The sequence below is a fragment of the Pleurodeles waltl genome, chromosome 3_1, assembly GCF_031143425.1.
Source record: "Pleurodeles waltl isolate 20211129_DDA chromosome 3_1, aPleWal1.hap1.20221129, whole genome shotgun sequence".
NCBI lineage: Eukaryota > Metazoa > Chordata > Amphibia > Caudata > Salamandridae > Pleurodeles > Pleurodeles waltl.
Window position 1 is genome coordinate 994,849,124 of NC_090440.1, and position 24,493 is coordinate 994,873,616.

General features: G+C 41.9%; 1 protein-coding gene across 6 annotated transcripts in view; it reads left to right on the forward strand.

Annotated features, from left to right (window-relative positions):
• The window catches only part of EPB41 (erythrocyte membrane protein band 4.1), a 698,787-nt gene that overhangs the window by 27,099 nt on the left and 647,195 nt on the right, over positions 1-24,493 (forward strand). The window contains exon 2 of one of the 6 annotated variants that reach the window (XM_069224159.1): positions 22,741-22,834. The exons of the other annotated variants lie outside the window; for them this stretch is intronic. The gene's annotated coding sequence lies outside the window, so the exon portion shown is untranslated. The remainder of the gene's footprint in view (positions 1-22,740; positions 22,835-24,493) is intronic. 6 annotated transcript variants of the gene reach the window in all.

Here is a 24,493-nt window from a genome sequence, read left to right on the forward strand (position 1 = left end):
CACTTAGTTGATTGAAGCTTTCAGTGTCCTGCATTCCCCTAGTCACTTACTCCCTGCGATTATCACATATTTCAAGAGAGTTCTCCCATTCTTTTATCCCATTAGGTAGCGCTATGAGTTTACCTGTGTATCTATTTGCTCCTTGTGTTGGTGCGACTTCATGGGTAAGTTGTAATTTTCAGATAACTCTGCTGGTTGTGCATCTACAACAAATATATTTTTATTCTGCAGGTCACTTGCTTTAATCGCTCCTGAGCCAAATCTTTAATTCCTTTGAGGCTGATAAAATAGTACAATTTACAACTTCTCTCTTTTGACATGACTTCTGAAAGTTTAATTGGACAAAACACACCCATGGTTGTTGAACACATTGAACCAATTGAAAATACAAGTCCGCACATTTGGTCTGAGTTGGCACAGATCACTGTCAGAATCCTATACACAGCAAAAAAATCCAAACATTAAGTCCTGAAAGTGGTGAACCTTCTTTGCAAAGTTACCAAATTAGTTCACACATTTATAGACCCACTCACTGCACCACATCTGTTCCTCAAACTCATGAACTATAAGACTTCCTAGACACAACTTCATTGATAAATTAGTATAAAAATAAGAGCTGCATCACTTTCTCCTACTCACAACTTTTCCCACTTAGCCTCTCCCCTCTTCCAAGGTTTCCTTCTCCAAAGTTGTTTCTGCAGAGGGTTGCGTCCTTACTGAAAGGCCTCCTATCCAGCTGAAGATTCATAGCTCAGGCACCTGAGCTGCTGCCTTTGAATTATAACATGCACGCATTTTCCCCATCCATGGCAGACTTGTTTATTAAATCCCTTCAAAGTATCCTTTTCATTGAACCACTACCCTCTCCTGAAAAATTCTACTGTGCAACTCATTACAGTGATCACTGTGTCACTCGGGCTTACCATGGATCTCAAAGAGTCTGGAATAATCTATTTTTTCCATCTCCAGATTTATTTATAGCTACACATCATTTTAGGTGTCAACAAATATGTATTGTATTCTAAGCACAAGACAGAAGTGACACTAGTCAACAATGTCTGGAGCAATATTTTAGATGTGGCCGACCAAGGAAAACTAAACATTTGATCCTCTTCCCTGCCTTCAGTATGATGGACCACCACATCACCCTGTCCCCATTGGTATCTTATGCCAGTGTCCATTCAATAAGGTGGTGTAAATCTTTCCTGATAGGATGTTTAAAAACTCAGGATAGAATATGTAACATCTCCAACAAGCCTTGTCATCTGCTGTGTCCAAGAGGCCTCCCCTTCAGTTCCCTTTAAATAATGCATGCAAAAGACACGTTGAACCTCCTAGGAACCCACTAACTCTTCTTCAACTTGTATGTGAATGACATACAAATCTAGGTATTATTCACCGGAGACAAAATCAATTCATAAAGTTTCTGGCAGACTCAAAATGGGCAAAACTATGTAAAACTCACTATCTGCAAAATGTAATTCTCTGACTGGGCTTGGATATCTGGTGAAAAAACATGGATGCCATATTCCTTCCTTATTTACTGTGGCAAAAGTAACCGCTAAACAAAGATCAGAAACCTAAGCATTTGGAAATTTGACCTTTGCCTTAACAGCTGGGTACAAGCTATGTTGCACCAATCGGAACTACTCAAAAATACTTTGCCCGCAATTCCATTTGATCATCACCCCACGGTGGTTGGCATACTTGTACATGCTTGCCTTTGCTATAACGTACTGTACTGTGTCTTACTTTTCCAGCAAATTAAAAGACTTAAAGCACAAAATCAAGTGCTGTGCCCCATATTAGATAATTGTACCAATCAAACAATCCCCCACCACTGTAGAAGCCTCCGTTGTCTACACATTAAATCTAGAACCAACTTTAAAATGTTATGCTTCATTTTAAACCCATTTAGCGTGGGCTTTGTGATGTTTACGTTCTCTGCATTCTCTGCAGTACCTTTGAAGTACAGTAAATGTGAACATCATGCCCTCACATCAGGGGCTTGGAAGCAGTCTGGTGCTTGCAACATAGTGCTTCCCTTTGTAGGCCTTCTTCCTCTGGCTGCTCCTTCTCTTTTTTTTTTTTTTAGGTCTGGCATTGGCAATGCTATTTTGTTACATATATTTACAGGGGCTATTGGACAACCCTCTTTCTCCATTAATCTGTTGTCATTCACATTATTTTCCCACCCACCACAGCATGGGACAGTGGGTCAACCCATTTCAGACTTTGGCTAACTGTGAATGACCACATTCTGCTCTTTTAAAAGGAGCACATTCCTACATAAAGCTGTTCCCTTCAGTGTCTGGTAATATTATACATAAAGCAGTTCCCTTCAGTGTCTGGTAATATTATAGCAATGTGTGTGTTTTTCAGGCAAAAAATATATTTTTTGCTGTTAGCAATTTTTTTCATACTGGTAATAGCCTCGCAGCTCTCCCCAAAATAAACTTTTACAAAAAAACGACAAAACAATCACTCACAAAGTCAAAAGGCTTGCAGTGAACTCTAGACCTATTGGCTTTGCCAGCGCTAGTAATTAATGCATTTTTGTTATAAATTAAATCTTCTGCTTTCACTCTGTGCAGTGTACAGGGGCATAGCCCTGCCTTCCAAGCAATTAATGCAACTAGAGAGGTAACATTGGAAGGGGTAGACTATCTCTCTCTAGTGGATCCTTGCCAGATATCACCACAGGAGGGTGCCCTCTGAGCAGGGATCCATCCACCAGATAGACACCAGCAAGTTTAAAAGCAGATGGTGCACTCTTTTCTCTCCACCCCCAACCAATTACTCCCTCGTTTTCCCACCAAGTATTCACAAATCTTTCCAGGCACGTTTTTGTGGTTGATAAGACGTGAGGGGATAGCCTGTCATGCATAGAGAGCAGTTCTAATCTTCTAGAAGAACACCTTCATATGGGACCACAGCTGGCAGCCAGCAGAACTCTGACAAACACCCACAGAACATGCAAGCAACCTAGACATCTTCAACAGTGAACTGACCATGAAATGACAAATCAACACAGTCACCTCCTCCTGCTTCCATACCCTTTGCATGCTGCGCAGAATCTTCAGATGGATCCCAGTTAACTCCAGAAAGACTTCACACAGACGCTTGTCACAAGCCGCCTCGATTACAGCAGCACTTTCTGCACCAGCATCTTCACCCAGCTCCTCAAGACTCCAGACCACACAGAATGCTGCAGCCAGACTCATCCTCTGCCTCCTCAAACTGGCCCGTATCACCCCAACCTCAGAAACCTCTTTTGGCTCTCCATCCAGAAAAGTTGCCAGTTCCGGGTCTTCACTCAAGCCTACAAAGCTCAGCATGATCAAGGACCGACCTACATCAATTATTGACTGAACTTCCACCTTCTCCGCAAGACACCTGCACTCCACCTCTCTAGCCCGTGCGCACACACCCGCAGCCTGCATTGTTGCCAAGACCTGGAACGACGTATTCCTCCATCTTCATATTGCACCCTCCCTGGCGGATTTCAGAAAAAAAATTGAAGACCTTGTGTCCCAGTGGATACCAGGGTGATGTGACCTGCTTGGACCTCAGCATGGTTTCCTACCCTAAATGTCCTCAAATACAAAAAATATACCCAGGAATTATCTTTGTTTTTTCTTGAAGTAATGGCTTCAGCATTTGGGCCTTATGTTGGCTGGCACTTTGCCTATTTTATCAATACTGGACACTTATGAAAATTAGGAAGTCCAGAGACTCAAGGGTGGTGTGCCTTACCTGGATCTCAGCATATTTTCTTGCAGCAATCCCAATGTCCCTACATTTTGTGATGGAAATATTGGGCACTTCTAGTCATTGGGTAAAGTTTTATTATCCTGCATTTCCACCTTTCGCATAAGAAAAACAGTGCCCACGTGTATAGATATGTACCAAAATTGTAACCATTCGAAGAGCACATTGATACTGGATGCACTTCAAACAGTGCAAATTTTGACCAGTTCCTGTTCCATATCATACACCTGTCCACAATTGTGGCAATACCTTTTTCTTCAGGGGGGACAATGAAATCCAGGAAACTTGAACCTGTAGTAATAGCTCCAACTTTTTTTCTGTCACAAATATGAGGAATGTTTTTCACCCGTACTTTGACATTAAGCGGGCATTCTGAATAATAAAAGTGGTAATATGCATGCAGACTGAACCACCCTTGATCCTCGTGTGTCTCATTTTCACAAATGTCTGGAGTCAGTAAATTTTCCTTGATGATGACTAATCCTGGATTCAATTCTAGAGCCATCTCCCATAGAAAGTGTAAGGAAATTAGATTTGTTTTCTTAGGCATACATATGTCATGTGCAGGCATCTCTAGGTGAGAAAACATACTGGCATCTATGGAAGTCTCGCTATCTTGGATTTCCCTGTGTTCCTAGCTTTCAGAAATTTGAGGGTTGGTAGGAATCTGTGCTTGCCAACTGATTCTGGCATGAATACTGCTGACACCTCTTCTCCCTCCCTGGACAAAAAGAGGAATTTGGGTGATTTTAAGGCTTGTTATAATGTTTGTAAGGAGTTCTGGGTAAAAAAAAAAGAGAATGATCCATGTTAGTCACTCCTCCCTGGACTCCATGGGTGTCTGGATATCAGAAATGTATAGAATTGGTACATTTCCCTATATGCCAGCAGGCTCCATGCGCAAATACTGAACTAACAACATCCACAGAATGATTACATGTGAAAGGACAAGTCTTGATGTTTCACCATTGCAATCTGGAGCATCTTCCGTCACGGATGATGGTCTCACCCACACAAGGGGTACTGTTTTTATCAGGAGGAGTTTGGAAACCCTGGGTAGTAGGAATTTTGATCCTAGAACTTATCCTCAGAGAAATGTGAGGAAAATCTTAGATTTTAAACAAAGTTAGATGCTCGCAGGGCATTCTGGTTAAGAAAAAGTAGTGGGATCCATGCAACCTGCATCACCCCAGGCACCATGTGCTGTTTAGTTTTTTAAAGTGATTGTAGTTGATAGGTTACCTTAGATGTAGGCCAAATGCAGACCCATACAACACAGCCGTTTTTTTCCAACAATCAGTACAGTTCAAATAGAAAATCCTGATCTTGCCATGGTGTGCTTTTTGGGCTTTCTTGTCCCATGCGATAGGACCACTCTCAAATGGTAGATACCTTTCTCATTAGAAGAAGTGTTGTAATGCAGAAGATTCTAGATGTAGATGCGAGTGTACAAATAACATATTTGGCAAACAATCATCAGAATCACCTGTTTCTAAATGCAACCCTAAACCAAAAACCCCTATTCTTGAACTCAGATTTTTGGGCGTATTTAAAAATGCATATCTTGTTTTTTTCATACCCGTTTTCATTAGATTTTACCTAACAAATTAATTTATGGTCGAAACACAATGAAAGATCTTTATAAGATGCTGCTTGGTTATTAGCTCTGGGTAGCTCTTGTTTTTGGATAGTTGTTGAACCAACTATATGTACATGACCTTTAGAATCTGATAGATCTGACATTATTTTACTTTTGTAGATCCAGCCTTCAATTGAAAAAAAATTACTAATGAAAACGCGGTCACCTATTTTGATCTTTTACTGTTATTACTATTTTTTTTTTAAATGTCAAAGTGGAAGCGGCTCTCCTGGCATAGCGGGAGAGCAGATACTACAATATTCACTGCACTTAGGAAAACTCGACTCATAATGCATTGCAAGCATTCTTTTTCAAAACATTTTTGCCCATACCTCAGCCTGTGGTGGTCCTAGGACAATGGGACCACCACCAAAATGTTCAGCACAATGCACTCTTTCTGTCTAGGTCATATTTGGGTCCCCACACTATTCAATGTCTTTTTAAGCATTCTCATGGCTTAAACTTTTGTATTCTAGCTGGTAATAGCGTGTGGTTTAAGGGCTTTGCTTGTAATATAATTGCTATAGGCCTGCTACCCCTGAAAATATATAATGCACTATACCCTCTAGGGGATATATGTATGTGTGTGTGTGTGTGTGTGTATATGTATATATATATATATATATCTATATGTGTGTGTGTGTGTGTGTGTGTATGTATATGTATGTATATATATATATATATATATATATATTGTTAGTTACTCTGCATTATTTATTGCCTTTTTCTTTTTGTGTGGTTATGCCCTCTAGGGGCTCACTATATAGTTACATGACCATGTTTCTTACAAATGCTATTTTCACTGTGGTGTCCTCTAGGGGCCGTTCTAAGCATATCAACATAATAAAATGTTTGTGGCACGGAAACCTGCCCCATAATTCTGTGCAAGGCATTACCTTTACAAAACATTTTTGCTCATAACTCAGCCTGTGGTGGTCCTAGGACAATGGCACCACCTTCAAAACATTGACCACAATGTGCTCTTTCTGTCTACACCATGGCTGGGTCCCCACACTATGTTAGTGGTGACTCCAAAATAATAACCCTTCCCACCATTCAATGTATAAGCTTTTTCATTGCTAGAACGTTTGTTTTATAGCTAGGAGAAGTTTTTTTAAAGGGCCTTGTTTGTGATATAAATGTAGTAGGCTTGCTAGCCCACAAAACGCTCTCTATGGGCTAAGGGCATTACTTTCTCCTGTTATGTTTTTCATGGGGTTATGCCCTCTAAGGGCTAACAATATGGTTACGTGACCATGTTTATTACAAATTATATTTTTGTTATGGTGTCTTCTGGGGGCTTTTTGAGCATTACAGTCTAATGCCAAACATTTCTTTCTGATAAAGGTTTAAATGATAATTATATATGTTTTAATAACCTCTCCTTATTACAGTTATGACCATAATTCAGGCCAATTTAACATGCTTATTACATAATGACTGTTTGAACATTCTTGATATATTTGGGTGACCCTTCTAGTTTGTTTCTCCTCTGTGGCTGTCATGTGTTTTTTTTGGAGGGGAGGGGGGTGTTAGCTAGCCAGCACCTCTGATGGTTGGGTGGTGAAAGTGGTATTCCATTGGAATTAGCATGGCATATTTAATTAGGCTGCTACATGGCAACATTTACATTTTTGTGCTGCAGATAGAGGAAGAAGGTAAATGGAAGTGCTTTAGTTATATTCAGGACCAGTCAGGTGTTAAAAATGGGGTCTCTAGTTGGCAGTCAGTTTGCACCCTGTTCAAGTAGGGATCCTCTCTCTAGTCAAGGTAAGGGAGATGCACAGCTCAGATAACCCCAGCTCACCCCCTTGGTAGCTTGGCACAAGCAGTCAGGCTTATCTCGGAGGTAATGTGTAAAGTATTTGGACAAACACACACAGTAACACAGTGAAAACACGCAAAAGGACTCCACACCACTTTAGAAAAATAGCTAATATTTATCTAAATCAAACAAGACCAAAACGACAAAAATCCAACATACGCAAGCAAAGATCTGAATTTTTAAATTTAAAAGTCTTAATCCATGGAAATAAATGGATGTTGTTTTAGCACAAAGTACATGGCACACGTTGAAAATAAAGCTGCACGGCGAGTGTGCGTTGGAAAAGCAAGCAATATGTCAATCCCTTACTCACAAGTGAGGCCATGTGTTGATTCTTTCTCCACTGGGTAAGTGATGCTCCAACTCTTTCCTTGCATGGAAGGGATTCTTTGATTTCTGGACAAGCAGCCTCAGGTTTGTGCAGTGATGTTGAAGATTTTGACGCCGAGGGTCGATGCAAGGAAAATTCCGACGTGCTGTGCAAAGGGTCCGCGTTGAGAACAGGCGCTGCGTCGATTCTCCAGCCATGTGGCAGGCTCTATGTTGAATTTTCAGCCACAGGACAGGTGCTGAGTCGATTTTTCTGATGAGCACACAGTGGTGCGTGAATTTTCACCAGCACGTTACCAGCTTCCGCTTCTAAGGGCCAAGGGACTGGGTTTGGCACCACTTAGTAAGTCAGGACTCTCAGCAGAAGAGCCCAGGCACTGGCAGATTAAGTCTTTGATATGCTTGAAAATTCAGAACAGGAGACAAGCTCAGTCCAAGCCCTTGGAGAAACTTCACAAGCAGAATTTCAGAAAGCAAAGCCCAGTCCTTTCCCTCTTTAGGCAGAAGCAGCCGCAGCAGTCCTGCAAACCAACAGGCGTAGTGGCAAGTCCTCCTCAAGCACCAAGCTCCTCTCCTTAGCAGAGGTTCCTCTTGACCCACAAGTAATCTATAGTTGTGGGGTCAGCAGTCCAATACTTATACTCATTTCTGCCTTTGAAATAGGCAAACTTCAAAGGAAAGTCTTTGTAGTGCACAAGACCCTGCGTCTTCCTTGCCCTGCTCCAGAGACACACTAGGGGGTTGGAGACTGTATTGTATGAGAGCAGGCACAGCTCTTTCAAGCACAGGTATCAGCTCCTCCCTCCCACTCTAGCCTAGGAAGACTCATCAGGATATGCAGGACACACCTCAGCTTCCTTTGTGTCACTCTCTAGAGTGAATTCACAAACAGCCCAACTGTCACTCTGACCCAGATGTGTATTCAGCTGCCAAGCAGAGGCACAGAATGGTTAAGCAAGAAAATGCCCACTTTCAAAAAGTGGCATTTTCAAACACACAATCTAAAAAAACAACTTTACCAAACGATGTATTTTTAAATTCTGAGTTCAGAGACCCCAAACTCCTCATCTCTATCTGCTCCCAGTGGGAAACTTAAAATATATTAAGATATCACTTAAAAGATATTTAAAGGCAATTCCCCATGTTAACCTATGGGAGAGATAGGCCTTGCAACAGTGAAAAGAATTTGGCAGTATTTTGTTACCAGGACATGTAAATCACAACAGTACATGTCCTACCTTTTAAATACACTCCACCCTGCCCATAGGGGCTACCTAGGACCGACCTTAGGGCTGACTTACTTGTAGCAAAAGGGAAGGTTTGGGCCTGGAAAGTGGGTACACTTGTTGGGTTGAACTGGCAGTACAAAACTACACACACACACACACTGCAGTGGCAGGGCTGAGACATGTGTACAGGGCTGCTCATGTGGGTGGCATAATCAGTGTTGCAGGCCCACCAGTAACATTTGATTTACAGGCCCAAGGCACCACATATGCACTTTACTAGGGACTTTCTAGTAAGTCAAATATGCCAATCATCGATAAACCAATCACCAATACAATTTAGACAGGGAGCCTATGCACTTTAGCACTGGTTAGCAGTGGTAAAGTGCCCATAATTCTAAAGCTAACAAAAACAGGTCAGAAAAAATAGGAGGAAGGAGGCAAACAGTTTGGGGATGACCCTGCGAAAAGGGCCAGGCCCAACAGCAGGGTTGACCAATTTATGTGGCAAGAAATGTCCAGTTATGAATTTACACTGCCAATAGCTCTAACTCAAGCAAATGCGAGACCTATTGCATTGCAAATGCTTGTTTTTGTATACTCTCCTTCCATTGTCTTGACCTACATCAGTGGGGATAGTCGCAGGAGTTAGAATACTTGTAGACTGGACTTTGGCTCTCTGTTGGACAACGTGTTTTGCTTCAGATGTTGTGAGTGGAGCAATACTCTAGCTATGAGTTGTATGTGGATATTCCATGTCTTTTCCCCCTGTCCCTCTGTCCATTGGCATCGCTCTTCAGGTTCTCTCGGTTACAGTATGCTTAGCAGTGTATCCATGTGCCCAGTGCTTGTATTTCCCTGTGTGTTCCTGTGTTGGTTAACGTCTTCCTGGACAGGGAACTGTTGCCATAGCCATGTTTCTAAGTTCCTATGTACATTGGGCACAGTCTTCCTGATTGTCTCCCTTTGCTTTGTCCCAATCCATGTTGCTCTTTGTGACTTCCTGCTCCACTGTAGATGTCCAGGTAAAACCTTTGTAGAAATCAGAATGTTAAATTGGCAGATAATTGTAAAATTCATAAAAGGATTTAAGTTCCATGACCAGATCTTACCAGCCTTCTTTGAATGTTGATTTGGTAAAATGGGAATTGCGAATCGGCAACTTGTGCCAGCATCTTTAGCAGTGAGTAAACTGGATATATTTTATTTACTTTACTTTTTTGTTTGAGGGCACATGGCGGGGTAAATCACATCTTCACTGTAGCCTGTTCTTTTCCAGGGGTTGCCAAACCAGACACTGAAACCCAGCATTTTCCCTGTTGTCATTTTGCCACGCCCTCTTCAACTTCTGCATTTTAGGGCTGGCATAACAGTGCAACTGTGTGCAATGCACATTGTTACCAATATTTTTAAAATATACATAGTGGGCTTCGGTTTCACCCAGAGGAGTATTACTCTCTCACCTGTTTGGTGAAAAATGTGCCTTCTGGGAAGAGCTTCAATTTGAATGCCTGATGGATTATTTAGCACCTAGAAAAGTATACTCAATCATCATGGTATTTGTCTCATTCAGTTCTTTATCTCTTGTGCATGATCTATACAAAGGTCGATACTTTTTGCTACTACGTTTCTCCGCATTGGTGTAGTATCCTCTCTTTCCCCATTCATTGTGAGTCTAGGCTGATTTCGGAAATTCTCAGAGTGAATGATGTAATATAATGTTGGTGTGTGATGTGTAGTGGAAGCTAGCAAATAGTGACAGTTGGAAGGAGGATCAAGCCATGCTCTGATAGGATCTATCTGCTATTGCTGTAACCTAAAGGCCTAACTTGAAATAAAGAACTTACATGCATGTAATTTCTGTAAACAACATTGGTGATTCCTGTGTTTTACATATTTGGCACGTTAAAAACAGGCCTACTGCCTTTAACAGTGCCTGTTTGCTGAAGTATGCTGGATTTATATTAGTATCATTATGTGGGAAAGGTGATTGATTGGCAGAAAAGTGCAGTCTACTTGATGCATTCTTCTTAGGCCATTGTGTAGCATAGCATGCAGTGAGGTGCATCTTGACCACTGGCTCATTGATATGTTTCCCTGCCTAATCTGGTACTAGACTGGCAGTGCTTATGGTGAACTGTGGCCACTACTTTTGAGGGAACTGCTTCTCTGTCTGTATTCGTTCTTGAAAGGCATAGCTGGGGTTGTAGCTTGGCCCTTGTTGCGAGTAAATTATGTTCCCTGTTTTGTGTAGGTTCCTAGATGGAATCACTTAAGGTGAAGTATGGCCTCTGGCTGGAGAGATCTATTTTTCTTGGTCTGTGTCCGGCTGGTGGTGTTTGCAAAATGCATCCCCCTCTCCAAAGAGAACTGTGTTCCTCATTCTGCGCAAGTTCTTGGCTAACTATTTTTGTTTTGAAGCCTGGCCTATGGGTCTGATGGAATTGTTTATCTATATATGTGTTAAGTGGGGTGAAATGTGGCCTTTGATTTGAAGTGTGCATTTTGCTGATCTGTCCCTGTTCCCATTTGTGTTGAATGGGCTTTGTTCTTCTGACATGCTGGTTCTTTACTACCATTGCTGGTAAGAAACCTGAAAAAAAAAAAAATTCAGGTCTGTTGTTGTTCTTGACTTTTGTCACACAGGGTAAAACATTTCTTACCGGCCTAATTGAGGTGATATGGAGATTTGGGTTGTTTTTTTGGTTGGAGTAGCTCTGGATAAAGAACATCCTCCAGGTCTGATGCAACATGTTGCCCAATCTTTTTGGTTCTTGGCTGGTAACACTTAGGGTGCTTAATTATCTGCTTGGCATAGCAGGCAAAGCTTCACAATCTGTACTGGATCTTCCTTGTGTTGAAGGAAAGTGGCTTCTCTGATCAGTACATGTACTAGCGAGCATCACTTGGGATGAACAACAGCCTAAAACCTGAAGGTTGCAGAATGCTTTTGTCTGTAGAGATTCTCGTCAGAACTGCTTTCCCTGATCTGTCTCATTCTAGATACAGTGGGTAGGTGGCCTCTCGTTGAAGACAGCTGCATTTCCCAATCTGTAAAGTTCTAGGCCGGTATCATTTGTGGAAACACGTGGCCTTTGATCTGGATGGAGTCAAGTTTCCCATTCTGTCCTTGGTTTTGTTTGTGATTGGGTGATAGGCGACCCTCGGTCCGTGCAGTTGTTGCTGGATATCGTTCATGGAGAATCCTGTTATAGGGGACTGGGGAGGACTCTCCCATGATCATCAGGTGTTTGGGTGGAATCACTCCACTTTAGTCCTCTTCACTGAGGACTGGGCGAGTTTTGTGTGCAGGGAAAGAGGGGTTAACACTGTTCCTCTGCAGAGTGTCTGGGCCAGTTGATATATGTTGATACTGTACCTTTAAAAGTAAGGGAGCTCGTCTGAAAGGTGTAGTTAGTTTCCCACAGAAAATGTTTGAACTCTGCTAAGCGGATTTACCATCTATAGAAACTACTTGAGCTCTGTCGAGAGGTGTGCTTGTTGGCACTGTTCATTTGAAAGAATCAGAGCTTGGCTGAGCGGTCTTGATACCGCTGCCACATTAAAAGTGTATTTTCTCTTCTCAGAAGCGCTGAAACTGCCCATTCGAAGTGTTTGAGCTCTGCAAGGGAATGCTGATAATGTCCATTTGAAACGCTCTGAGCAGTGATGGCAAATTACTGTATGTAAATAATGTAATCTGGCCACCGACAAAAAAGCGGTTTAGGCTCTCATGGCGTATGGGAATCGTTATGTAAATACCAAACTAATAAGGCTGCCATCACATAAATAGTGTCTGAGCTCTGCTACTGAAAGGATGCGCGCGCTGTTGAGAGGCGTCAGTACTCCTCTCCTATTGAACGTCTTGCAGGCCTTCTCGGAAGTGCTGTCCTGTGGCGTCCAGTAAACGCATGGCTCCAGCATGGCTGATTACGAACAAGAGGAGCTTGGGCTGGGTGTCTTGGCAGTATGTATGCTCTAGCATTAACAGGGCTTCTTCAGTGGCAGGTAGCCTGGCACGCATTGCTCTGGCCCTGGATGACAAGGAGGCCGTGCCAGGGCAGCACTGCGGATTTTCAGGACCCTGCTCTGCGGATCCGCCCTCCAGAGACAGAACAGCCTCCGCCGGCTGCTGAGAGCGGAAGAGCCCTTTGTCCACAGCCATCGGTCAGTAGTTATTGATGGACATTAATTAGCAAGTATTGTATTTGCTTTTATGTAGTGCTTGCTACCCACTGACGAGGCATTGAAGCGCTTTGCGCTGTTAGGGAACACAAGGTTGTCGATTAATGCAGTTTTTATTGAGATTAGTCTTCTGCTGTCAAGAGAACAGTTTCATTTACTCCAGTTTCTTTGTGGTGGTTCAAATGAACAGAAATTAGATGCGATCATTAGTGGTGGGGAGGTATGTGCGCTCATGTAGATGCTTAGTGGGATTAGTAGATGAAAGAGAGGGGTTTGGTACTTTCAGATTGCAGCTATGATTTTTTCAGAGAAGAGTTTTTTTTTTTTTTTTTTTTAAACGTTTGGAACACAATAGGCGCAGTTTGCAGAATACAATAATATAGACGAGGGCAAACCTGCATATGATCTGAAGTATGCTGTGCTCAGAGGATACATAGAGGAGGCCTGTAGAGCTGTGCTTCTTAACCTTTTGGCTTCTAAGCAGTCGTGAACCCCCTGAAAAGGACCACAGGTTAATAACTACTGAAGTAGAGGATAGAAAGTGCTAAGAGTTCGGACAGACCGCTGGTCCCTGCGTGCTGTTCATTCACTTGGTGAGCGGGGTTTCAGAGATCCCGACTCTTGTGCTGCATCGTATGTACTCTTATTTATAAGTCTGCTTGCTGTAGGTCGTGCTCCCTAGGCCTATGAAAAAGGGCCCTTTATGCAGCCTGGCAGATCTTCTTATATATACTTTATATAATTAATGGAACGCCTGCTTCCTTCTACAGTTCTCCTCATATATTTTCATTGGGGTTTTAACCGTGAAGAGCACAGTATGGTGTATATTCCTTTTTTGCTGAGGTAAATTCAGGGCCACTGAAATTATGCGGGTGACTATACAACAACAAAAAAGGCAAATTATCCAGCGTACTGTGGCACATTTTGAGGCGGTATTCACTTTTTAATATGAATTGTAGGTCTGGCTTTACCCACGACTTAATGATTTTACTATTTTTTTTTTATATATATATAATGTATTTAGAAAGGTTTTTCAGCAGGTTCTCTTCATCCATTGGTGTGTTGTTGTTTCATTAAAGTTTCAATGGTCTGTTGTGTTATTCACATTTTCTTCTGCCCACTACAGCAAACAGCATGGGGCTGTTGGTTAGCCCACTTCAGCCATTGGCTAACTTCACCATAAGTGATTGAATTCTCCCCTGTCAGAAGGAGCATGACCACACAGAAAATAGTTCTTTATGCTAGAGATTGCATTGGCACTGTGTGTTTATTGAGACAACATTTTTTAAATGTGTTTATTTTCTTTTGCTTTTCAGGCAGTTTTATTTTATTTTATATAGGCAAGGATGTGGTAGTCCCCTAACAAAGTAATGGGGAAGAGAGCACAAGCAAAGGAAAGAGGCTGGTAGTCCGTGACAGACCTTTTTGCTTATACAGGGCTTCTTAAAAACGTTAACACTGTATGGGCACAGGGTTCACCTCATTATCATCAATTTGACACCTAAATACAGCAATTGATAGCTCAAAGGTGACCTGCCTCTGCGTGTCAACTCGTGGTAGCATTTTACTAAAGTTTGATCAGTTAAAGCAAGAAACATTTATTGTTAATTTGCAAAGTGTTCAGAAAATTATGGATTAAATGGCAAGTGCTGCAAATCAATAATTATGTAGAAAGCATTTCAGCAGCAGAATCTCATATTTCCGTGGCCCTGGTTATTCTGTATTTGCTGGGTGTCAGTAAGAATGAGCAGGGTTTTCTAGGATTTTCATGGATGTGAAGTAAAGTATGTGGTTGGGAAAAAGTTCCCCCGCTTGCTTGCCCTTTAACGCTTCGAATTTTGCCTTTGGGTTCTGGTGGTCCGAGGAGTTATGGAGGCTGTGGCTGGATAACAATGAAAAAGGGGCTCGATAATCTTTTTCTTTTTAGGTTTGTTGGGTGAGTTGTCTGGTGGTTGCGACATTCATGTACACATATTGCATTCTTAACATACTTTAAGGGGATTGGAGTCAGGCTGTTTCAGCTGTTTGCTTCCTTTGCTCTGGAATCTCCAGCTATTGCCATGAGATTGTCCATCACAATTTAGATAAGCACACTGGAGTATTCCAGTCTTCGTGTTTTTTTTTTTTTTTTTTAATTGTCTGGTTGTTTTCTTTTATCTCTGCTGGAACGAATGAGCGAGTATACTACATTTGAAATTGCTTGTTGAGCGGTCAGCAGGACTAGGGACCGAATGCTGACAAAAGTATCTAATAAAAAAAAATCGAGTCTTGGAAAAACTAATAGGTCTCCCCTTTTGATCGTTCAGCTCAGCCTATGTTTTTTGCTAATGCTGTCCATCATAGGCAAAAAGCAAAATGCTTTTAGCCGAGGAGCATTGTGCAGCAGTGACTAAAAATAAAATAAAAAAGGCATGGTGACGAGCAAGAACATGTACTCTTCATGAGGCTCTTGGTAGCTTTCATCCTAGAGGCACGTGCGTGTCACCACACATGCATGGCTCTATGGAATAATGCAGATGGCATTTTTGTACTTTTCTTAAATTAACTACTCAAAGATGTTGATCTTGGTCTGCAGATTGTGGTTTTTGTGATTTGGTGTAAATCCTTTCAGTAGTTTTTGAGAAATTAAGGGTCAAAAGTAACTGTTAATTGGGATGGTTGGGTCCACGGGAGCCTTACGAGACTCTTGTGGGAGCAACAATTTAAAAAGGGAACGTTCAAATTTCCCCAGAGAGCTTTGTTTTCCTTGTGCCATCTGGCTCGCGCACGACTCCAGCTCCCGTGAGAGCAAACACTGACTAGCTGCAGGGTGCCATTACAGGACTCGAGGACTTAGTCCCCAGGCTTGAGGTAAAAAAAAGAAAAATAATATAGGGGGCACGTTTGGGATACCCTGACCATTGGCGTCATTTAGGGGTTGCAGCTGCAACCTCTAGCTTGCCCTATGCAACCACTTGCACTGCCTTTGCGACCCTGGGACTCGTAGGTGGCAAAATCAGTGCCAGAAAGACAGGGAGAACCTCGTTCTTATGGGCATTGGTTGGGGCTCCAGTAATTTTTGTGTTTTACACTAAAAGTGAATACAATTTTTAACTTGAAGGACATATGCTGAACTGTCCAAACACGCCTCTTATTCTTCTCATATGGGTTACTACAGCTATAAAATTACAAAGTTATATAAAATAGTTGGCAAAACAATATGCAACACATCTTAAAAGGGCCTTACAAGACTCATCACAGTGAAAATCGTCTCACCCCATCGTTGTCATAGTGGGTTACCAATATCAAAATCCTTGCCTGCTATGATGATAAGCATGATTTCCTGTTACAAAGTAGCTGCCTACCGCCTTTGTGGTAACTTTACACATAAATGAATCAGCCCTTTAGTCATTATCAGTGGCTTCTCACCATAACCTACTAAGTCTTGCTTTGTTGAGCATAAACATTTTCAGAAGGCAAAAAGTGTGATAGAAGCACTCTTTGTCAGTGGAAGCGTAAAACTTCAATCAGTCAAATGCTTTAATCCAGGATACCAATGTGTTTGGGGCTCTTTTTCTTTTGCTCAGATAAGGTCTGGTGACAGCTGCACAGTTAAGCCAGACTTAAAGAGTAGTTCCGTAAATATGAGTAGTGGAGAACTACAAGTCAGCCCAACAAAAGGATGGTAAAGAGGGTATGCTCCAAGGGAAAGACAGACACAAGAAGAGGAAGGTAAGCCTTGAATAAGAAGCAAATGCAAAAAGAAAACATGATGGATGGAATGCAGAGCAAATCAAACATTCACCCCCAGTCACAAAGATCTGGGTTTAATCCATCGTTTTTTTGCTCACCGTGTCACCCCAGGTTGGACCCAGCCATATGCAAATCAGTCTTGACCCTGTTCCTCGTGGGAACAGTCCAGCCCGAACTGCCAATCCAAGTCCTCCCTGAATCGTAAACAAGCATCCTAGGACCGGTTTCAGGGTATCACCCTTCATCAGCTAGGCTAGCTTGAATCCAGTGGCTCAGTGAGCACAGGATCCATGTCTGGGCATACCCTTCTACTTGGGGCGACAAATGCAAAAATAACAGATGATGGACTGAATGCAGAGCAAATCAAACACTCACCCCCAGTCACAAAGATCTGGGTTTAATCCATCGTACAGGGTCAAGACTGATTTGCATATGGCTGGGTCTAAACTTGAATGGCATGGCAAGGAAAAAAAACTGATGGATTAAACCCAGATCTGTGACTGGGGGTGAATGTTTGATTTGTTCTACATTCCGTCCATCATCTGTTGTTTTTGCGTTTGTCGCCCCAAGTGGGAAGGGTATGCCCAGATGTGGGTCCCGTGCTTGCTATTCCACCAGATTCAAGCTAGCCTTGCTGATGAAGGGTGATACCCTGAATCCGGTCCCAGGATGCTTGTTTCTGGTCCAGGGAAGACCTGGCCTGGCAGTTCGGGCTGGACTGTTCCCATGGGGAACAGGGTCAAGACTGATTTGCATATGGCTGGGTCTAAACTGGAATGGCATGGCAAGCAAAAAAACTGATGGATTAAACCGAGATCTGTGACTGGGGGTGAATGTTTGATTTGTTCTAAATTCCGTCCATCATCTGTTGTTTTTGCGTTTGAATAAGAAGCAAGCAGATAAGTGGCAGTAAACCAAACAGTAGTAAGCATTGAGTGAGTGGGTTATAAGCCTACTGTAAGATTTTGGTATGGTCCACAAGAGCTCTTTTGCAGACCGACAGTTAAAAGCTGTCCATAGGTGAGACTTGAAAAGGAATGCCGCAGAAAATAAAACAACTTTTATTTTCTGTACCATCCACTTTTAAGATGCCTTTTATTTGCACTTTAGTACAATAGATTTGACTTTTGTACAAAGTGTGAAAACCTGTTCCATAGTCTATACAAGCGTCAAACCTGATGGAGGAAATCATTTATGACAAAGAGCTGCAATTTACCATTCAATTTCAAGGCATTAATTGTCATATATATGTTTTAGGCTGTCAGCATCATATAACGCTTGTAAATGATCACAATTGTTTCATATATGTAGAGTAACGGTATTCTTATTGGTTTTCGTACACTAGCTGCAAAATTGACACAGAATTTACTAAATCTGCTTTTGGTCAGTTACAGAAATGAAAAGTTTCATGTTACAGAGAATATCATTGATGATGATTAAATCCTGATAAATTTACGTTTTCAGCCAACACGTGTTTTGCCCCATGAAGTGGCGCACACACCATCTGTTGCTTTTTCAAGCTTTGGTTGGAAATTCAGGTAAAAAAACGTTACAATTGCTTTTCACCGAAGCATGCAACAGTAACACAGTAAGTCCCAGCAAACATGTAGACTAAAACAGAGATGCTGCCCGCATGAGAGGGTGAGGGTATGAGAGAAGGCACACACTAAATATGAGAGAGCCGGTGCATGGGGTGGAGTTAGTTGTCCATGCTAACCAAGTTAGGTAATTATTTGGACAGTGAAGGGTGCATAATTTGGGTGAAATATATTGCATCATTTGGGTGAAATATATTGGTGCCAAAAACATCTGGTCAGCGGTTTTACATACTTTCTGGATAAAGAGGTCCAATATTTATTGTGTGTGGCTTAAATAGCTCAGTAGTATCAATCTAGGGAGGAAATGGGTTAGGAGTACGCACTTGGAGAAGGATGGAGTCCATTCGAATTGGTAGTTGATGTTGCTTAAAGGAAGGAGTAAGATACCTTAATAATCGGCTTTTTCTAATAGAGAAGGTTCTTAATTGATTTTAAACTGCATACTTGAATTTCTCCAACAAGTATTTTAGTGCAGAGTAGCCTGTGAGATGTAATTTAGATTCGTAACCTTTGTGAAGACCAAGTACGGGCAAGACCGCCAAAAAGCTATTACCAGGATCTGTTATTAATTTAGGTGAAAAGACACTTTTGAAAATGAGCAGTTACTTGACAATGTCGACGTAACGATTTCGGAGAAATAAATTAATGCTTAATGCAATACTTAGTCGAGTGAGGGAAGTAGTGCTTTATTAATGGTGATTGTCAGGTGGTAAGTAACCTGATTCTACTTTCAGTGCATGAGTCTCAAGTTCAAATCTGGAACTAGTAAAGTACAGCAACAGGTGTTGTGAAGTACTGGCGATGCGGTTCAGTTTCCAGCTACTCATATGGTCTCTTGTGGATTGGATTGGATGAGTATGTTCCAAGACTGAAATGTGGGAAGCCTTTTATGGACAGTCGGCTGGAAAGAAGCGCCAAAAGCCCGAAAGTGATAATGCATTCCTGGCATCGTATTGGATCGGGTAAACATGTAAAGCAACAATTTCTCTACTGTTGCACTGACTGGAGTATGAATAGTACATCTTACTCCTCTGAAATCCAACACTTCTCCTACTTTTGAAGAGACTGGAGTTGGAATAGTAAATTTTAGCTGAACTTGTGTTGTATCACATATTGAGAGTAACAATGTATCTGTCTGAATTGGTTAGCTTTTACCATATTGGTAGCTACCTAAGCTCTGAAAGTAATATGGTGATGATGGCAACATTAAAATATATAAATTAAAAATTGTGCTGTTGATGTTGGATGCCGTCTTTGAAGTATGTAGTAATTGATATATTCTCAGTTATGTTTTCAATAGTCATGGCTGACCAGTAGAAATGAAAATATCCAGTTTGGACCAGTGTGCGATTTGTGTGTTTTTCGTACAATGGACACAGATAAATAAATGGAATATAAAATAATGGATGGACATTAGGTCAAAATGATTTGTTCCCCCTATATCCTTTTAGTGGTATCCTATTGTTTTTATGGATACAACCTATTTTGTTTAGGTAACCAAAGGTACCAATGCAAGCAGACTCCTAACCTGAGAACTTAGATGCCCTTACACCTTCTGATTTCCTTTCTAGGTTCAAATACCTGAGATAATTATGCCTCACAAATATAAAAATAACAGACCCTTTTATACAGGAGGCATGTAAACATCTAATTGACCAGCTGCTGTTGGCACAATACATTCCACCCTAAAGCCGTACCCCCTTCGCCCAAATAGTGACCTAAATTGATTAGCACAGACAACACCACCCCTTTGTGTTTCTCTTGTTTAAACGGAGACAATGCCAAATAATGCAGCACTCATAGTCTCAGTAATTAATTTATTAAGGCACTTCCCAGATAACCAATAAAAGCACACAAATATATGAAAATAAGAATTTAACCCAAATTTAGTGAAACACATGCATATGCCAAAATACTTGCAACAGTTAAACAATGAAAGGCAAAAAATTGTGCAATACATCAGCACTGAATACATATATATTTATATAAAATGCATCACCATGGGGGTTAAACCAATCATCCTTGCCAGCACCAAGCCAGGGAATGAATTGCAGAAACAGAAGACCGTCCCACAAATGGGATTTTCTTGGGCAGTGCGTCCACTCCCAAGTGAGCTCCTACATCTGTGCCAAGTTTCCTCGTCTTATATACCTTAAACTAATTCAAGAGGAAGATTCTAGTATGCCCCCTCCCTTCGGTTTTGTAATTCGAATGCTGGCTGTACTTGTTCTGTTGAAAACATGCAACGGAACTGGCATTCCTGAGCTGTAACTTTCCCTGATGAAAACATTCTCAGGCCTGTATTCTCCTATCGCATCTGTATCTCCCATGATATGTTGTAGCACGTATGACCCTGCTCTGGTCAGAAGAGCAAAAACACGTTCAGTGTGGATAAAAAGCTTGCCGTGGAAAAACCCTGCACCACCGCTGTGATGGCACCAGAAGCTAAGCACAAAGTGGAGTCAATGGCCAAGATGGAGTCTGTGGTCAAATACACATAGCCCCTTGGGGGCAGATTGGCCTATGTTTTTTTGTTTTTTACGGGGGTGGGGGAGCGGTCCCTTAGGCAAGGGTCGCTCCAAAAGGGGGCCAAATTTATTTTAGGCCCTTTCTGCCCCACTTGGGCACAGATCGGCCTGTTTATATTAGGCCAATCTGCCCCCAAGGGGGGCAGAAACCACTAGACACCAGGGATTTTTTTACTGATGGAGAGTGACCCCTTAGGCAAGGGTCGCTCCCCTGGGGACAATTTTATTTTAGGCCATTTTGCCCCCCCCCCTCCTCCACTCCCCCTTGGGAGCGGATCAGCCTATTTCAATTAGGCCAATCTCCCCCACCCCCCAGGGAAGAGGTGGGGTTGGGGGGTGCAGAAACCACTTAGGTACCGGGGTTTGAGGGGGTGTTTTGTTTGGGGTGAAGGGGATCAGCCTCTTGGGAAAGGGTTGCTCCCCATGGGGGCACATTACTGTTGGCCATTGTTGCCCCCCCCCCCCCCCCCCTTGGGGGCAGATCACCCTATTTTTGTAAGGCGAAAGCCCACCAGACACCAGGGAAGAGTTTGTCCCCCACCCCAAATAAATGGTGACAACGTTGTTCTGCCCACCAGTGGGCAGATGGGGCAGTTACCCCCGATCCACTCCCCTGGGGGGCAGAAAGCCTACTAGATGCCAGAGAGTAAAAATAAAAAGGGGGGTGGTGGCTATCAACCAGTATGAGCATGGTTATGCTCCCACCCCAAGTAAAGGGGGTAACAGTCTTTCAGCTCTCCACATGCACACTAAAATATCTTATCCCAATGGCAAGCAAGAAGACGTTTGAATATTTTGGGTTTTGGTTCTACATTTGGCCCATGAGAGCTTGTCTAACACTCAAAATCGTCCCACTTGGAATGTGTGGGCTGCACGTTTTGGGCTTTGGGACGCTGCCATGTAGAACAATTTACGAGACTTAGACATGTCTGAAAACGAAACATCTGGGTGAATCCAGGGTGGTGTGCTTCACATGCACCATTTTCTTACCCAAAATGCCCAGCAAACCTCCAACTTTGCTTGAACTCTGACTTTTTCCCTACATTTTTCTTATGGAACCTTCCAGAATCTGCAGGAATCCACAGAATTCCTACCACAAAGCATTGTCACATCTATACTGATAAAAATTCTGCCCCACTTGTCAGCCTAAAAGTTTTTTTTCTCAAACAGCCCTTCTGGACCCACTTTGGTTCCACCTCAATTTCGACATGTAAAAATGTGATGTTCCATGTTGCGTTTCCTGACGCGGGTATTAGGTCTACCCACACAAGTGAGGTACCATTTTTATTGGAAGACTTGGGGGAACACAGAATAGAAGAACAAGTGTTATAGCCCCTTGTCTTTCTCTACATTTTTCCATTCCAAATGTAAGACAGTATGTAAAGAAAAACATCTATTTGAGGAATGCTGTGTAATTCACATGCCAGTATGGGCACCCCGGAATTCAGAGATGTGAAAATAACCACTGCTTCTTAACACCCTATCTTGTGTCCATTTTGGAAATACAAAGGTTTCCTTGATACCTATTTTTCTCTCTTTATATTTTACCAAATGAATTGCTGTATACCCAGAATACAATGAAACCCCATTTCAAGGTGCAGCACCTTTATTGGCTCTGGGTGCCTAGGGTTCTTGATGAACCTACAAGCCCTATATATCTCCGCAACCAGAATAGTCTAGCAGACGTAACAGTGTATTGCTTTGGAAAATATGGATTCCATAGCTGGAAAAATTATAGAAGAAAACATGGACAGAAATGGCTCTTTTTATTTATTTTTTTGTTGTTTTTTTTTTTTTACCTCAATTTCATTTTGTTTTTATTTTAGATGTAACTTTCTGTAGGAAACCCTTGAAGGATCTACACAAATGACCCCTAACTGAATTCAGAATTTTGTTTACTTTTCAGAAACGTTTAGCTGCCGGGATCCAGCATTGGTTTCACAACCATTTCTGTCACTAACTGGAAGGATGCTGAAAGCACAACAAATAGTAAAAATGGGGTATGTCCCAGTAAAATGCCAAAATTGTGTTGAAAAATTTGGTTTTCTGCTTCAAGTCTGCCTGTTCCTGAAAGCTTGGGAAATGTTGATTTTTTTAGCACTGCAAATCCTTTGTTGTTGCCATTTTCAGGTAAAAACCACATGCTTTCTTCTGCAGCCCCTTTTTCCCATTTAAAAAAAAAAAAAAAAAAAACTACATTTTTAGCTGTATTTTGCCTAATTTTTTGGTCTCCTCCAGAGGAACCCACAAACACTGGGTACCTCTAGAATCCCTAGGAGGCTAGAAAAAAAGGACGCAAATTTGGCATGGGTAGTTTATGTGGACAAAAAGTTATGAGGGCCTAAACGCGAACTGCCCCATATAGCCAAAAAAAGGTTCAGCACCTGAGGGGAAAAGCCCTGGCAGCGAAGGGGTTAAAGAACTTAATTTGTTTGCAGAGCACATGGACAGGACATTAAATGACTATCCTTTTGGGTCTGCATATTTATACTTAATCTTGCTTCATCCTGTCTGAGGGAAATCGTTTAACCGGTCATGTTACATTTAGTTATGAAGTATAGTTCACTTTTTTCCTCTCTGTTCTAATAAACGTTTTCTGGTGACTCTTTGAAAGTAAGCATGTATTCTTCATCTTGTTTCACTTTATTTTACTGGATCTTGAAACTAGTCTCGGGGGAAGCAGTAGTGCGCTTTACAGGCCACGAGAGTTAAAAAACGTAGATGAATGAATACCAAATTTGGGTATAGTGTCTAGGTCAGGCGTAGTAGGTGACTAAAGAGCAGGACAAACAACTGTGGTATAGAGAAGAGAAGGGGCATGGTTTTGGGATAAGGTGTGTGTTTTTTTGGGGTAGTTGATGAGGGGCGACGTCAGGGTGGTTTTAGGAGAGAAGTTCTTAGTTCTTTCTAGAAGAGTTGGAGTGTGCAGGTTAATCTCCGATATCAGATATTGTACCAAGTGTCAAGGTGAAAAAATTTGTCGCATTTATAGAGCACAAACTGCCTCCTAGCAGGGTATTCTGGCACTACGGGGGAAAGTATGGTGGAAGAGGGTAAAAGTACATAAAGGAGACAAGGTGAGTTTGAGCTCTTTTGGGAAAGCCAGGTGATTGCCATTCAGATAAAGCTATTAAAGCAAGTGAGTTGCAGAATTTGGTTGGTAGGAGAAGGAACAACCTTTTCAACCTGGAGCATCTAACCTTTGGAATGACCAGGAGTCGAAGGGAGGCAGAGCTAAGATATCAAAACTGAAAGTAGCAAGTGATTTTGGAGATTTTGACTTGAGGAAACATGGGGATAGCCTCGTGGACCAGGCGCACATGGCCGTGAACCAAATGCATGCTGGAGCTATGAGGATATTATAGTAGCCCAGACTGGAAATGATGACTGTCTTTATGACAAGATGTCAAGAAGACCAAAAGAGATTTTTTTTCGGAAGACAAATGTGATAGCAACATAGCGATGAGACGAAAGAGAGCATCATCAAACCCCGAAACAAGATCATGGACTTTATTCAACTGGACTGGGAGTGGTGCCAAGTGCAGGGGAGTACCATATCAAGGGGTCTTGAGGGGGGCAAGATTAACAAAGCAAGATTTCTGTTTTGCCAATATTGATATTTAGAGGGATTAGGGTCATCCAAGAGACCATTTAGACTA